This window comes from Cebus imitator, unplaced genomic scaffold, assembly GCF_001604975.1.
Source record: "Cebus imitator isolate Cc_AM_T3 unplaced genomic scaffold, Cebus_imitator-1.0 Scaffold512, whole genome shotgun sequence".
NCBI classification, from domain to species: Eukaryota; Metazoa; Chordata; class Mammalia; order Primates; family Cebidae; genus Cebus; species Cebus imitator.
The window spans coordinates 806,378-818,782 of record NW_016107827.1 but is presented as its reverse complement, the minus strand read 5'-3'; the positions used below and the strand labels follow the sequence as shown (position 1 = coordinate 818,782).

General features: G+C 44.0%; 1 long non-coding RNA gene across 2 annotated transcripts in view; it reads left to right on the top strand.

Annotated features, from left to right (window-relative positions):
- The window catches only part of LOC108292900, a 42,676-nt gene extending 30,936 nt beyond the window's left edge, over positions 1 to 11,740 (top strand). The window contains exons 5-6 of one of the 2 annotated variants that reach the window (XR_005197649.1): positions 3,180 to 3,379; positions 6,306 to 11,740. This is a non-coding gene — a long non-coding RNA (uncharacterized LOC108292900). Of the gene's footprint in view, positions 1 to 3,179; positions 3,896 to 6,305 lie in introns of those variants that run through there. The other variant, XR_001820472.2, reaches the window with a different exon arrangement.
- Positions 11,741 to 12,405: the final 665 nt, after the last annotated feature.

Genomic DNA, 12,405 nt, shown 5'->3' with positions numbered 1-12,405 from the left:
AAAAAAAAAAAAAAAAAAAAAAAAAAAAAAAAAAAAAAAAAAAAAAAAAAAAAAAAAAAAGGCTGATCTGAGTGAAACATATGCAGGAAGAGCACCGTAACTTGCTATGGCAGTGCCAGGGAGTGGGTTCCCCTTAAATGTTCTTTCTCTTACCTTTCCAGTCATAAACTATACACTGTTCTGTAAACATCTCAACACAGGATTTGCAGAGTTTTACTGACTGTCAGATATCTTCCCACATGTCCCGTCACCCTGAGCTTGTGTTGAACAAGATCCACGCTGCACAGGGCCACAGGTCCTCATCATGTGAATTTATCACGAGGCACAGGTGTGCTCCACAGTGCTGTTGATCCTTGTCCTCAGATAGACAACCTGCAACAGGCATTTCCAGCTCTTCTTACTGAAGGGCTCTAGAAATCAGAACTCACAGCCATCTGGATGGAGTTTGCTTTGTAGGAAGGTTTTAATTAACAAATTCAAATTTCAGGCTATACTTATTATATTTTTTGTCCATCACCTTCGTAAATTATATTTTTAATGACTGATGATGTCATCTAGTGCTGTTTATCACACTCCTTATGATTTTAATGTTTCTAGGATCTCTAGTGGTGTCTCCTTTTACATAATGACATTTGGAAATTTGGGTTTCTTAATTGATTTGCCTAAGGGCTTATCAATTTTCTAATCATTTCAAAGCACAAATATTTGTGCATAATGGTCAGATCTGCCCCGATGGCTTATCATGCTTCTCAGAAAACAGCTTGTCCATTTCTTACTATTTGGATATGTGGATTTTTTTCTAGTTTTCCACCTTAACAAGTAAATGCTGTAGTGAACATTCTGAATGTATTTCCTTATGTAAATATATCGGCGTTACTCTAAGATATCTTCTTAAAGCTGGAATTGCTATGTTAGAGCAGATGCACACTGAAATTTTAATCGACACTGTAAATTGGTTCTTCAGCCTGGTTGTATAAATGTCCATGCCAACACCTTGTTTATAAAGGCTCCTTTTCTCTACATCCATGATAACTTACTTGTTCATATCTGTCACTTTTTGTAAAGCGAGTAACTATGAAATTCCATCTTTGATGTCTGTTTTCTTAGTTAACAGGAGTGCTGATTGTTTTCATATTCATTGTCTTGTTGGTGATTTTCTCCTGGGTGATTATCCGCTCTTACTGTTTCCTTTTATTTTCTCATTGTTTTATTTGGCCTTTATGTAATCCTGATACTACTGCTGTACTACACATTGCAAATAACTTCCCAAACTAAAATTTAGCTAGATATGCAATTTCTACAGTGTATTTTTAACTTGTTTTTTCTATTTAGAGACCACTGTGTTCACAATGCGCATTTCCCATATTCTCATTGACTTGCGGCACTTCGCTTGCTAATACTTCCAGTAAAATTGTGAAATTCATGAAAATACTTACATTTTTAGTGTTGCCTTAAGTGGAAATGCAACCAATTTCTTACTATTAAAGGACGGATATAAGCTTGTGGTAGATACTTTTTTAAAAAAATCAAATTTGAGAAGTCTCTTCTATTATTAGTTCACAAATATTCATATTATAATTGATTGGCTGAATGGTATCAATTTTTTTCTTCTGTTGAAATGGCTTTTATTTTTTACCCTTTCAGTTTGTTAAGGTAATGAAGAAGGTAAATGATAGGTTGTTTAGCTCTTGAATAAACTTTGTATTCCTGAGATAAGCATTAATTATTCAAGATGGATTTATGTTTCTTTGTACATAGCTACGTATGACTTATTTTATTTAAGCTTTTTGTATCTATGTTCATAAATAAAGTTGAGCTATGATTACTGTTTTGTTTTGTCTTTTAAAAACAAAATTTTTATGTATTTTAACCAAAAAAAGCCCTTCAATTTAGCAGCATCTTGTTTTGTTGCTGACTTGTGTCCTCACATTGCTTGTAGACAATGACCCTTTTCCTGGGGGTCAGATTCTCTTCGGGTTGAAATGGTCTTTTTGATTTTTTTCAATTGTTTCACATGAGAGATTGGAGCTTGTAATCTTTCTTTGAAAAAAATTATTCTTACACTTTTATATAACTCTTTATTATAGAAAATTTCAAATATATACCCAGGGGAGCTTATGGCATAATGAACTCTAATTTATCTCTGATCTGTCTTGAGCACTGAGCAGCTCAGAGCCCGTCTGATTTCCTCTGCTTCTCGCCCTCTCGCCTTCCCCAAGATGAACACATTCAATGCCTTGGCCTAGGTCTGTTCCTCTTTCTATCACTGTTCAAATTCTTTCCTCCGGGCCGGGCGCGGTGGCTCAAGCCTGTAATCCCAGCACTTTGGGAGGCCGAGGCGGGTGGATCACGAGGTCAAGAGATCGAGACCATCCTGGTCAACACGGTGAAACCCCGTCTCTACTAAAAATACAAAAAATTAGCTGGGCATGGTGGTGCGTGCCTGTAATCCCAGCTACTCAGGAGGCTGAGGCAGGAGAATTGCCTGAACTCAGGAGGCGGAGGTTGCGGTGAGCCGAGATCGCACCATTGCACTCCAGCCTGGGTAACAAGGGCGAAACTCAGTCCCCCACCCAAAAAAAAAAATTCTTTCCTCCATTTTGTACTATCTGGATACTTATACTTTTCCACAATTTTCATCTGATCAGATTATGTGCCAGTGAATATCCTTGTGTGTTTCCTCAATGCCATTGTGCTAGTAATTCCATGGTATATTTCTCCACATATTTCTACATGTATCTTTAAAGGACATTTCAACACCTTTAAAAATACTGACAATTTATTATCAAACTTGAAATTAATCCAGTAATTGCTTAATATCATCAAATATTCGGCCACTCCTCACACATTTCTATAATCATTCTAATGAATTTAAAATACATGTTAAGGCCAGGTGCGGTGGCTCATGCCTGTAATCCCAGCACTTTGGGAGGCTGAGGCAGGTGGATCATGGGGTCAGGAGACAGTTTTTATACAAAAGGCAGGATCAGTGCTCTTTTCTCTCCATTTTCAGAATTACTTGTTTCTCTGGTATCTCCCAGAAGTGATCACAGATTCCTTTGATTTTAGGTGTTGTTGAGAATTTTTAATAATTCATGGGATTTTATACCGTAGATGTGTTTAGAGTCCCTCAAGGTTATTATCATTCTTGATGTTGGAACATTCCCTTTCTTTTCCAGGGGAAGCTGTTCATGTTGTATCCTGAGTGTTTTTCGAGAAAGCTTTGATGAGAGAAAAAAGTCACACAGAAAGGTGCCCGCATCACAAGTTTCCAGCTCCATGGGTTTTTGCAAACTGAGCACACTCGTGGGCCAGCAGCGGGCCCCCAGCGAGGACGCCCTTCCTGCTGCTCCTGCCGCCCGCCCGAGGCACGGCAGGGGTTAGTTCTGCCTGTTTTGTTGACACAAATGGGGACGCACAGTGTTCAGCCTCGAGTCTGGCGTCCCTGCCAATATCACCTGTGTGAGATCAAACTGCACCGATGTGTGTCGCAGCTTGTTCCTGCTCTTCTCCATTATCCGTTGTGAGAATGGAAAGCACCGTTTGTGTTACCCCTCGTGGGACTTGCTAGTTTCCTTCTGCTGCTTTGACTATTCCCAGACATATCCTGTGGCTTTGAAGCAAGAGTTGACCTTGAGGGTTTTTCGTTTTGTTTTGCTTTTTCCTGGTCTAACAAGATGTTATGCTCACTTTGTGCCTGTCTTCACCAGAAATAGAACCAGCCATTTTTTCAAGGAGCAGTGATCCTTTCCATGGAAAATGAGGGTTAGGGAGAACAACATTTTAATTTAATTACTTTTCAAAATTTTTACGTAAAACTTAGAAACAATCCTACCTAACTAAATCATCTATAAAAATGTGTAAATAGCAAAATAAATGGCTCCAGCTTTCAAAAGGTTTCTGTTTAATTCTCAGTGCTTCTTGCAGTTGAGTAACACAAATGTTAGCACTGGGCGGGGATGAGGAAAATAGTACTTCAGAGCTGGAATTCCTAACTAAAGGAGAAGCATGGTATTAAGAAGACCTGTAATCTGAAGCAAAGAATATGGTTGTGGGTTTAACAAAATATTACTTAAATCCTTTTCTCACAGTTTATGCCATAATAAACTTTTTAAATCAAAGATTTAAATGTAAAAACTAAAACTATATAAGCACCAAAAAATTTTGAAGACATTTTCTTGTGGTTTCAGGATGAGGAATGCTTCCAAGTATTAATAAGTAGAAAAATTAGAATTTATAATTTGATTAATATATTTAAAGTGGCATGGTTACAGGGAAATAGACAAACCATAAAATCTATTGCTACCATAAAGCACATTTTAAAATGTTTAAATGGATTCTAAAATTCAGTAATAAAATACCAATAATCCAACTGAAAAAAATGGCTGAAAGATAAGACAATAAATAGAGTACAAATGTGCTAAGGGATGCTAAATTTAATTAAAAGTAAGAAAAAGATTGAAATCGTGATTTATGATTTTTGATTTCTGCATCTTAGACTAGGAATAGTTGGATTATTAAGAGTGTGGAAAGATATATGCTGTCTTCCACACTGCCAGTAGAACTGCAAACCAGCTTAGCATTTATGAAAAGCAATTGAAAATTAGACACCAAAGATAAAATGCTCACTCTTTTGACCTGATAATTCAATATCTTAAACTTTATTAGATATATGTAATCACATATGTATAGAGTATATACATTGATCTATTAAAAAAACAATGAAATGCCTTATGAGTAATTCAATAAGGCATTGCTTAAATACACAATGCTGTATCCACTCAATGGAAAATCACATTTCTTTTCAAAAGAACGATAAAGTCTATACTAGTAAGGCATAATCTTCAAGATAATGGTTAAGTGATAAACCTGATTTTGGATTATGTGCATCATAGGTTTGTGTGTAAGAATTAAAGTTGGGAAACATAAGCAGAATATGAATATTATAAGCAACATATAATAAGGGAACAGTGCACCACGTAGGTCACAGTGACAGGGAGAAGCAGGAAAGGGCTGGATGGAGAGGGGTAAAGTCCTGTGAGGGCTCCAGTCTCGGGCCTGTGCCCTCGAACCTAAGTGAGAGCAGGTGCTCCTGTTTGCCCACTGCGATGTTGCATTTCCAAGACCCCTCTGGCCCACCATGCTCCCCATCCTGTGTCCATATAAACCCGAGACCTTAGCCGGGAACACAAACTGCTGGATGTCAAGAGCGTGGCGGAAAGTAGCAGAGAGCGGTGGAGAGCGGCTGACAGCAACACTGTGGCCCGCAGGGAAGGAGGGAAGATACGCCTGAACGGCAAGAGGAGTTCCCTGACAACAGCCACACTCCAGGGGAAGCTTATCTCCCCACCGTTCCACCTTCCAGCACCCCCCCACCCCATCTGCTGAGAGCCGCCTTCAATACTCAATCAAACCTTGCACTCATCCTTCGAGCCCTCTTGTGGTTTGATTCTTCCAGGACACTGGACAAGAGCTTGGGATATAGAAGGCTGTAACATTGGCCCTCTGCCCTTGTGATACGGCAGAAGGTCCCTTGAGCTGGTTCACACTCATGCAGTCTGCAGGCAGCCAAGCTGAGAAAGCTCTGTGACACGGGAGCTGCAGGCACTCACCTCTAGAGGCTATCACAGGGCCAAGAGCCCAAAGCCCCAGCCCTGACCTCTGCACTTGCCCCCTGCCTGTTCCCGCCCCCTTCGTGCTCCTGCCCCTCTGCCTACTCCTGACGCTCTGCATGCTCCTGCTAGGGTTGTGAGCTGCAGGGTGGCCCAGCACGTGAGCTACACTCCTGTTGTTCATCCTGTGCGCGGAAAACGGAATTATCCAGTTTCAACAATATCCTGTATCACATAGTGTGTAGCATAAAGTATGTAACATACAACAGGTGTAACAGAACATGTGGCATGCACTGTGCACTGTGTGTGTGGGGGGGGGACATTTTCCTGTCTGTAACATGGTGTGACATGCACTGTGCACTGTGTGTGGGGGGGGACATTTTCCTGTCTGTAACAGACTGTGTGACATGCTGTGCACTGTGTGTGTGTGGGGGGGGCATTTTCTTGTCTGTAAAAGCTGGTGACATGCACTGTGCACTGTGTGTGTGGGGGGGGACATTTTCCTGTCTGTAACAGGGTGTGACATGCACTGTGGTGGGGGGGAATTTTCCTGTCTGTAACCGGGTGTGACATGCACTGTGCACTGTGTGTGTGTGTATGAAGGGTGTCCTCCTGTCCATAAATAGGGGAATATATATACACACATACATATATACATGCATGTTATTTGCTTTTATTTTTGCTTGTGCACAGGCTGTTTCTGGAATGATCTAGAAGACACAGAAGAAGTAACTGGCTTCACACAGGAAGTTCTGTGGCTAGGTGAACAAGCAGGACAAGGTGGGATTTTACTTATTTGTTTTTTATTTTAAAATTCGAACCAAGTAAACACATTAAAATACCTTCAAATATTAAAATAAACAGATTTTGAGAATGACGTCAGAGCTGCCTCTGCAGGAGCAGCCAAGGCCTCCCCCTCTTTCTAGGCCACAGTGGTCTGGGCTCAACACCAGCCCGTCAGGTGAGAAGCAGAGAAGCCGCTGGGTGGGTGCAGGCCGCTCAGGGACCTGGCTCACTCTCCCGGCTTCGCAGCTTCAGGGGCTGGGTGGGGCTGTCACCCCAGGGGCCAGGTTCCAGGGCCCCATTCGAGACGCACCCCACCACACGCACAGGCAAGCACACCTTCCGGGGTGTCAGCCGTATGGAGCCTTAGGCTGCTTCCGAGCGGAGCCCATGACCCTTGGTTCCTTTAGAAAAAGGAATGATTTTTCTTATCCCAGGTGCCTCTTTCCTAAAGTGGAGCAGAGAGCGGTGCCCTCACCCATGTTCCACGCAGCCTGGTATTTGCTCACCAGACGGAGGCCGCCTCTGCAGCCGGCCCCGGGGAGCTCTGGAGGAAGGTCGTTGGGGCTGGTGCTTCCCACAGCGCGGAGCCCTGGCCTTGGGGTGCTAGGCAGAGGTGGGGGTGCCGTTCCAGGCTGCTGGCCTGGCTCTGAGTCAGCCCCAGGGAGGGGCAGGGAGGCGCCCATGGCTCGGTAAGGGAGGCCCCACTCCAGGCCGTCACATTCAGTGTAGCCTAAAGCTGCGACTTTATGTATTTTAAGTTCGGCCCAGAGGTTTTTCTGCACATCCTGAACTAAATGGAGCTGTACACAGACCGTGGCCCACCCTTGTGCCCGTCACCGAGATTTGGCTGATCAGGTGCAGAACCCTGTTAAAATAAGGCATACGTGGCTGTGGCCAACCTGGCTGTCCCTCACTTCCATTTCCGTCTGTCCCTTTCCTTCCCTGTCCATAAAGCTTCCTCCCCCATGCAGCTGTGCTGGAGGCCTGAGAGCCCCTGGGCTGGGAAGGCTGCAGGATGATGGCTCAGTTAAACTCTGTGAAACTTAATTTGCCTGAAGTTTCTCTTTGATCAAGGACTTTGACTGTGGGGTCAGACACCCCAGACAGAGCCCTGGGGCCCCCGCACAGGCTCTTTCGGGTTGGGAAGGAGCTGGTGACCCTGGCCCATCGTTCCGCCTGTGCCAGCTCCTCCCAGGGCCCCCAGGACAGGCTCTGTGGGTCATTCTTTGTAACATCAGGTTCCAGGTCCACCTGCTGCAGCTCCTGACTCCACAAGTCTGAGCCATGGGGTTCCTGGTGTCCTATAGGCGCCTTTAGTGACAGTTGGTGAGCCCCCTCTTGCCCACGGTCTCCCCGGTCCACACAGAGTGTGTCTGTTGTGCGTGGCGCCTGCATGCGTGGCGGGCAACCTGGTGCCTGGTCCCCTGTACTCTGGGCCAGTCAGTGTGGAGTGTCAGGTGTTTTTCGTCCACACCCTTCTTCCTCCCCGCACTGCGAGTATCTGGATACATTAGGGACCTCACTGCGGAATTTGTCACAGGAGCTGCGGAGCTATGAATCAGGCACTTGATCAAAGTGAAGTAAATTCTGTTTAAAATCATAGCTTGCGGCCATGGGCACTGCAGCCCACCCAGGCGCACTTCCAGGAGAAGCCCACACCTGACTGCTTTGTCTGTTTCTCTTCAGCAGCCATGGAAAAGAGCTGTTTGCCTCCTGTGTTTTCTTTTCTTCTAGCTGCGAAAACGGGAGCCCAGGATGTTCTTGAACAAGGTGGAATCACCCCAAATAAAATGCCTCCTGCTGGTAAAACTCCGAGAACGCCCACTTCGCATTTCCAGGCTCCGGGATTGCCATGCGTCTGCGAATTCTACGACACAGCCAGTTCCCGCTGGGAGCTGATCCATTTTGTCTAAAGCACCAGCTTTTTTGAGCAACAAGCTAAAACCAAGGTTTTTCAGATGGTTTGCCTCCCACAAAGGCAAAATAACCCATGGGGGATCATTTGACAGCTCCACACCTGGGCCCCGGGACAGGAAGAGGCAAGCCAGGCCTTCCTTCCACTGTGGCTTGTCTCCTGCCTTTCCCACCACAGACCTAACTCCATTCAGTATGTGCCAAGGCCCTGGCTTCAGCATCCCTCACACCCCTCAGAGCCCAGCCCCACTCCGCTTCCCAGTCGCCAGGCTACCTGGAGCACAGAGCCTCTCCCCACCAATTCTTCCCTTGAGACCGCATCTTCTCCGAGGCTCTGGAGGGGCACACGCCCACCTCAACCTCCTCACTTGTTCACGTGCAACTGGAAGCTTGACGAGCGTGATCAGCCAGAGATCTGAATCACCAGAATGTCTGTCTGCATTCTCTTTCAGGCTCTGCAAAATGCTAAGCCTTCAACTGTTTTAAAGTTTAAATCCTCTCACTGGTAAGTGAATAATTATCCTAAAAAGTAGACTCTTCTGGAAGAAAGGTCACTAAAAGGGTTATTTCCATTAAAAATACATTTGTGTTTCTTGAGATGTGTTAAGTGGCCTTTATCAAGGTGCTTGTAATAGAGGAGCACATAAAGATGAATTTGTCTGGAGACGCAGCGTACTTCAAAGATTTGTCACCAGGTAATTAAAAATACATAAACCATGCTAACATTTCCATATATATATGGAGAACATTAACTCTCCTGCTATTGAATTAAAAAATGCCAGATTTTGTAATTATACTATATTGAGTTATACTATATTGAAAAGTGCCAATTACTCACTTTTAAATTTGACAATGTATGTGACAAATTATAAATTTAATAGCCTACATCTTTTCTCTTTTATCAAATTCGCAAAACTTAAACTTTGTTACTGGAGTTACAAGGCTGCTACTAAGATGGAAAAATACCCATTTAGAAAAATATAATGTATATAATGGAAACATCTGTTAATTTAAACATATACATTATGCAAATGAGCACAATACTTTGTACTTTCAGGTCAGAGAGGATAAAAATATGCAAGTTGTGTTGTGCCTAGATTTGCATCATTTTATAATAACAAAGAATTTAAAAGCTGTAAGATTGTCTAGCCCTTCCATTAATGGGACAAAAAATTAAGGATAAGAAAAATGAAGCAATCAGTTAAAGATAACAACGGCTGGGCTTCACCGTGTGACTCCCAGGCTAGTGCTGTTTCCACACCGCTTCTCCAGCGTGCGGACTGGGTCAGATCTCAAGCAGAAGTCTTGACCAGCTGTGAGGCTGCCTGACAAATGTCACCTAAGTTCTACACGACTTTTCAAGGACATTGACGGTTGTCAGAACGAAAGTGGAGTCGCTTTTGTTGAAACCTGGAGGAGTGGAGCTGGGGAGGGCCTTGAGGGGGCCCTGCTGCATGAAAGCCTGATGACGAGAGCTATCATGGAAGACGCTGCAGACACCACATCCCTGCGTGAGAGCCCCTGCGACCTCACACAGAAAGCACCGCTGTGAGGACATCTGCCCGGCAGCCGCCTGAACAGCCCCACCCTGGTGCCACCCAAGGGTAATTGTCTCCAAACCACTTACGTTTTCTTTAAAAACTCGTGTCTTCCTTGACCTCCCTGCGTGTACCCAGTGGCTCCATGGTAGTGCTCCATTTGCAAACACACTGTTTTCCTTGGAGCGTCTTCCTCCCTTCCTGTCTCCCTGCGTGTACCCAGTGACTCCATGGCAGCGCTCAATCGCAAACACACACAGTTTTCCTTGGAGCGTCTTCCTCCCTTCCTGTCTCCCTGCGTGTACCCAGTGACTCCATGGCAGCGCTCAATCGCAAACACACACTGTTTTCCTTGGAGCGTCTTCCTCTCTTCCTGCCTCTTGTTTAGGTCGGCAATCCTAAAAGTCAGATGACGAAGAACTGAGAAGAAAGTCCAAACCTGTTTTCAGGGTGAACAGTCTCTCAATGCTGTGTCGTCTTGGAGTAGTGCTTGCTTTCACCTGGATCTGGTGTCTTCTTTCCTGCTGTTATTTTTATTTCTTAATATATTTTCCATCCTCTGTTGTTCTGTGTTCACCCTGTGGGTGCCAAAGTAACTGCTTTTTTGCATTGTTGGAATTTGCCACTTGATATTGGAAACATTTTTAAATCGATGTGGTTATGCTATACATCATTTTAATGAGCATTTCCCACTTTACGTTTTTTTTCTAATCACTTATTACTTGATGTTTATTTCAGACTGTGGAAATGATGTTAGGAGAAAAGCACATTTGAGCAATTTTCTTATTCAGGTTCAAAGTGGGTCCTAAAGCCGCAGAGACAACGGGCATCATCGACAACACAACGGCCCAGGAGCTGCTAACGAATGTACATCGCAGCGGTGGTGCAAGGAGTCTTGCAAAAAAGACGAGAGCCTTGAAGACGAAGCTGACGACACGAGCAGAGAGCCATCATCAGGCAGATTCTCTGACAGCCAAGGAACTCAACGCCGGCCGTTCTGTGCCTGTTCAGTGTGAAGCAAATGGGAAAGGTGAGAAAGCTCGGTAAGTGATTGCCTTACGAGCTGAGTGAAAATTGAAAAAGAAAATGTCGTTGTGAAGTGTCCTGTTCTCTCATTCTGCACAACAATGAACCGTTTCTCAATCAGATCCTGACGTGTGATGAAAAGTGGATTTTATACAACAAGCAGCGATGACCAGCTCAGTGGAGAAGAAGCTCCTCAGCACTTCCCAAAGCCAAACTTGCCCCAAAAACCAGTCCCGGTCCCCATCTGGAGGTCTGCTGCCGTTCTGAATCCCAGTGAAGCCGTTCCACCTGAGGAGTGTGCTCAGAAAATCAGTGAGATGCACCAAAAACTGCAGCGCCTGCAGCTGGCACTGGTCAACAGACAGGGCCCAGTTCTTCTCCACAACAAGCCGACCGCACGTCACACAAACCAGCGCTTCAAAAGTGGAACGAATTGGGCTACAAGTTTTGCCTCATCCACCATATTCACCTGACCGTCACCAACAGATGACCACTTCTGCAAGCATCTGGACAACTTTTTGCAGGGAAAACACTTCAACTCCCAGCAAGATGCGGAAACTGCTTTCCAAGAGTTTGTCGAATCCTGAAGCAAGGATTTTTGTGCTACAGGAATAAACAAACGTTTCTCATTGGCAAAAATGTGCTTGATGTAATCGTTCCTATTTTGATTAATGAAAATATGCTGAATGTAATGGCTCCTATTTTGATTAATGAAGATGTGTTTGAACCTAATTTTAATGATTTAAAATTCACAGTCCAAAACCACAGTTACTTTTGCACCAATCGAATATGTTCTGCTGTGTGTGCCATCCACTTGACTATATTCAATCACTTATTTATTTGTTTATTATACTTTAAATTCTGGGGTACCTGTGCAGATTGTGCAGGATTATTACATATGTATGCACGTGCCATGGTGGTTTGCTGCATCCATCACCCCGTCATCTACATTAGGTATTTCCCCTAATGCTATCACTCCCCAATCCCCCAACCGCTGCTATCCCTCCCCTAGTCCCCTGACCACTGACAGGCCTCAGTATGTGATATTCCCTTCCCTGTGTCCATGTGTTCTCATTGTTCAACATCCACTTATGAGTGAGAACATGCAGTGTTTGATTTTCTGTTCTTGTGTCAGTTTGCTGAGAATGATGGTTTCCAGTTTCATCCATGTCCCTGCAAAGGACATGAACTCATCTTTTTTATGGCTGCATAGTATTCCATGGTGTATATGTGCCACATTTTCTTTGTCCAGTCTATCATTGATGAGCATTTTGGTTGGTTCCAAGTCTTTGTTACTGTGAACAGCACTGCAGTAAACATACATGTGCATGTGTTTTTATAAGAGATCAATTTATAATCCTTTGGGTATATACCCAGTAATGGGATTGCTGGATCAAATGGTCTATTTCTAGATCCTTGAGGAATCACCACACTGTCTGACAAACATGACAAAAACAAGCAATGGGGAAAAGATTCCTTATTTAATAAATGGTGTTGGAAAAACTGGCTAGCCTTGTGCAGAAAGCTGA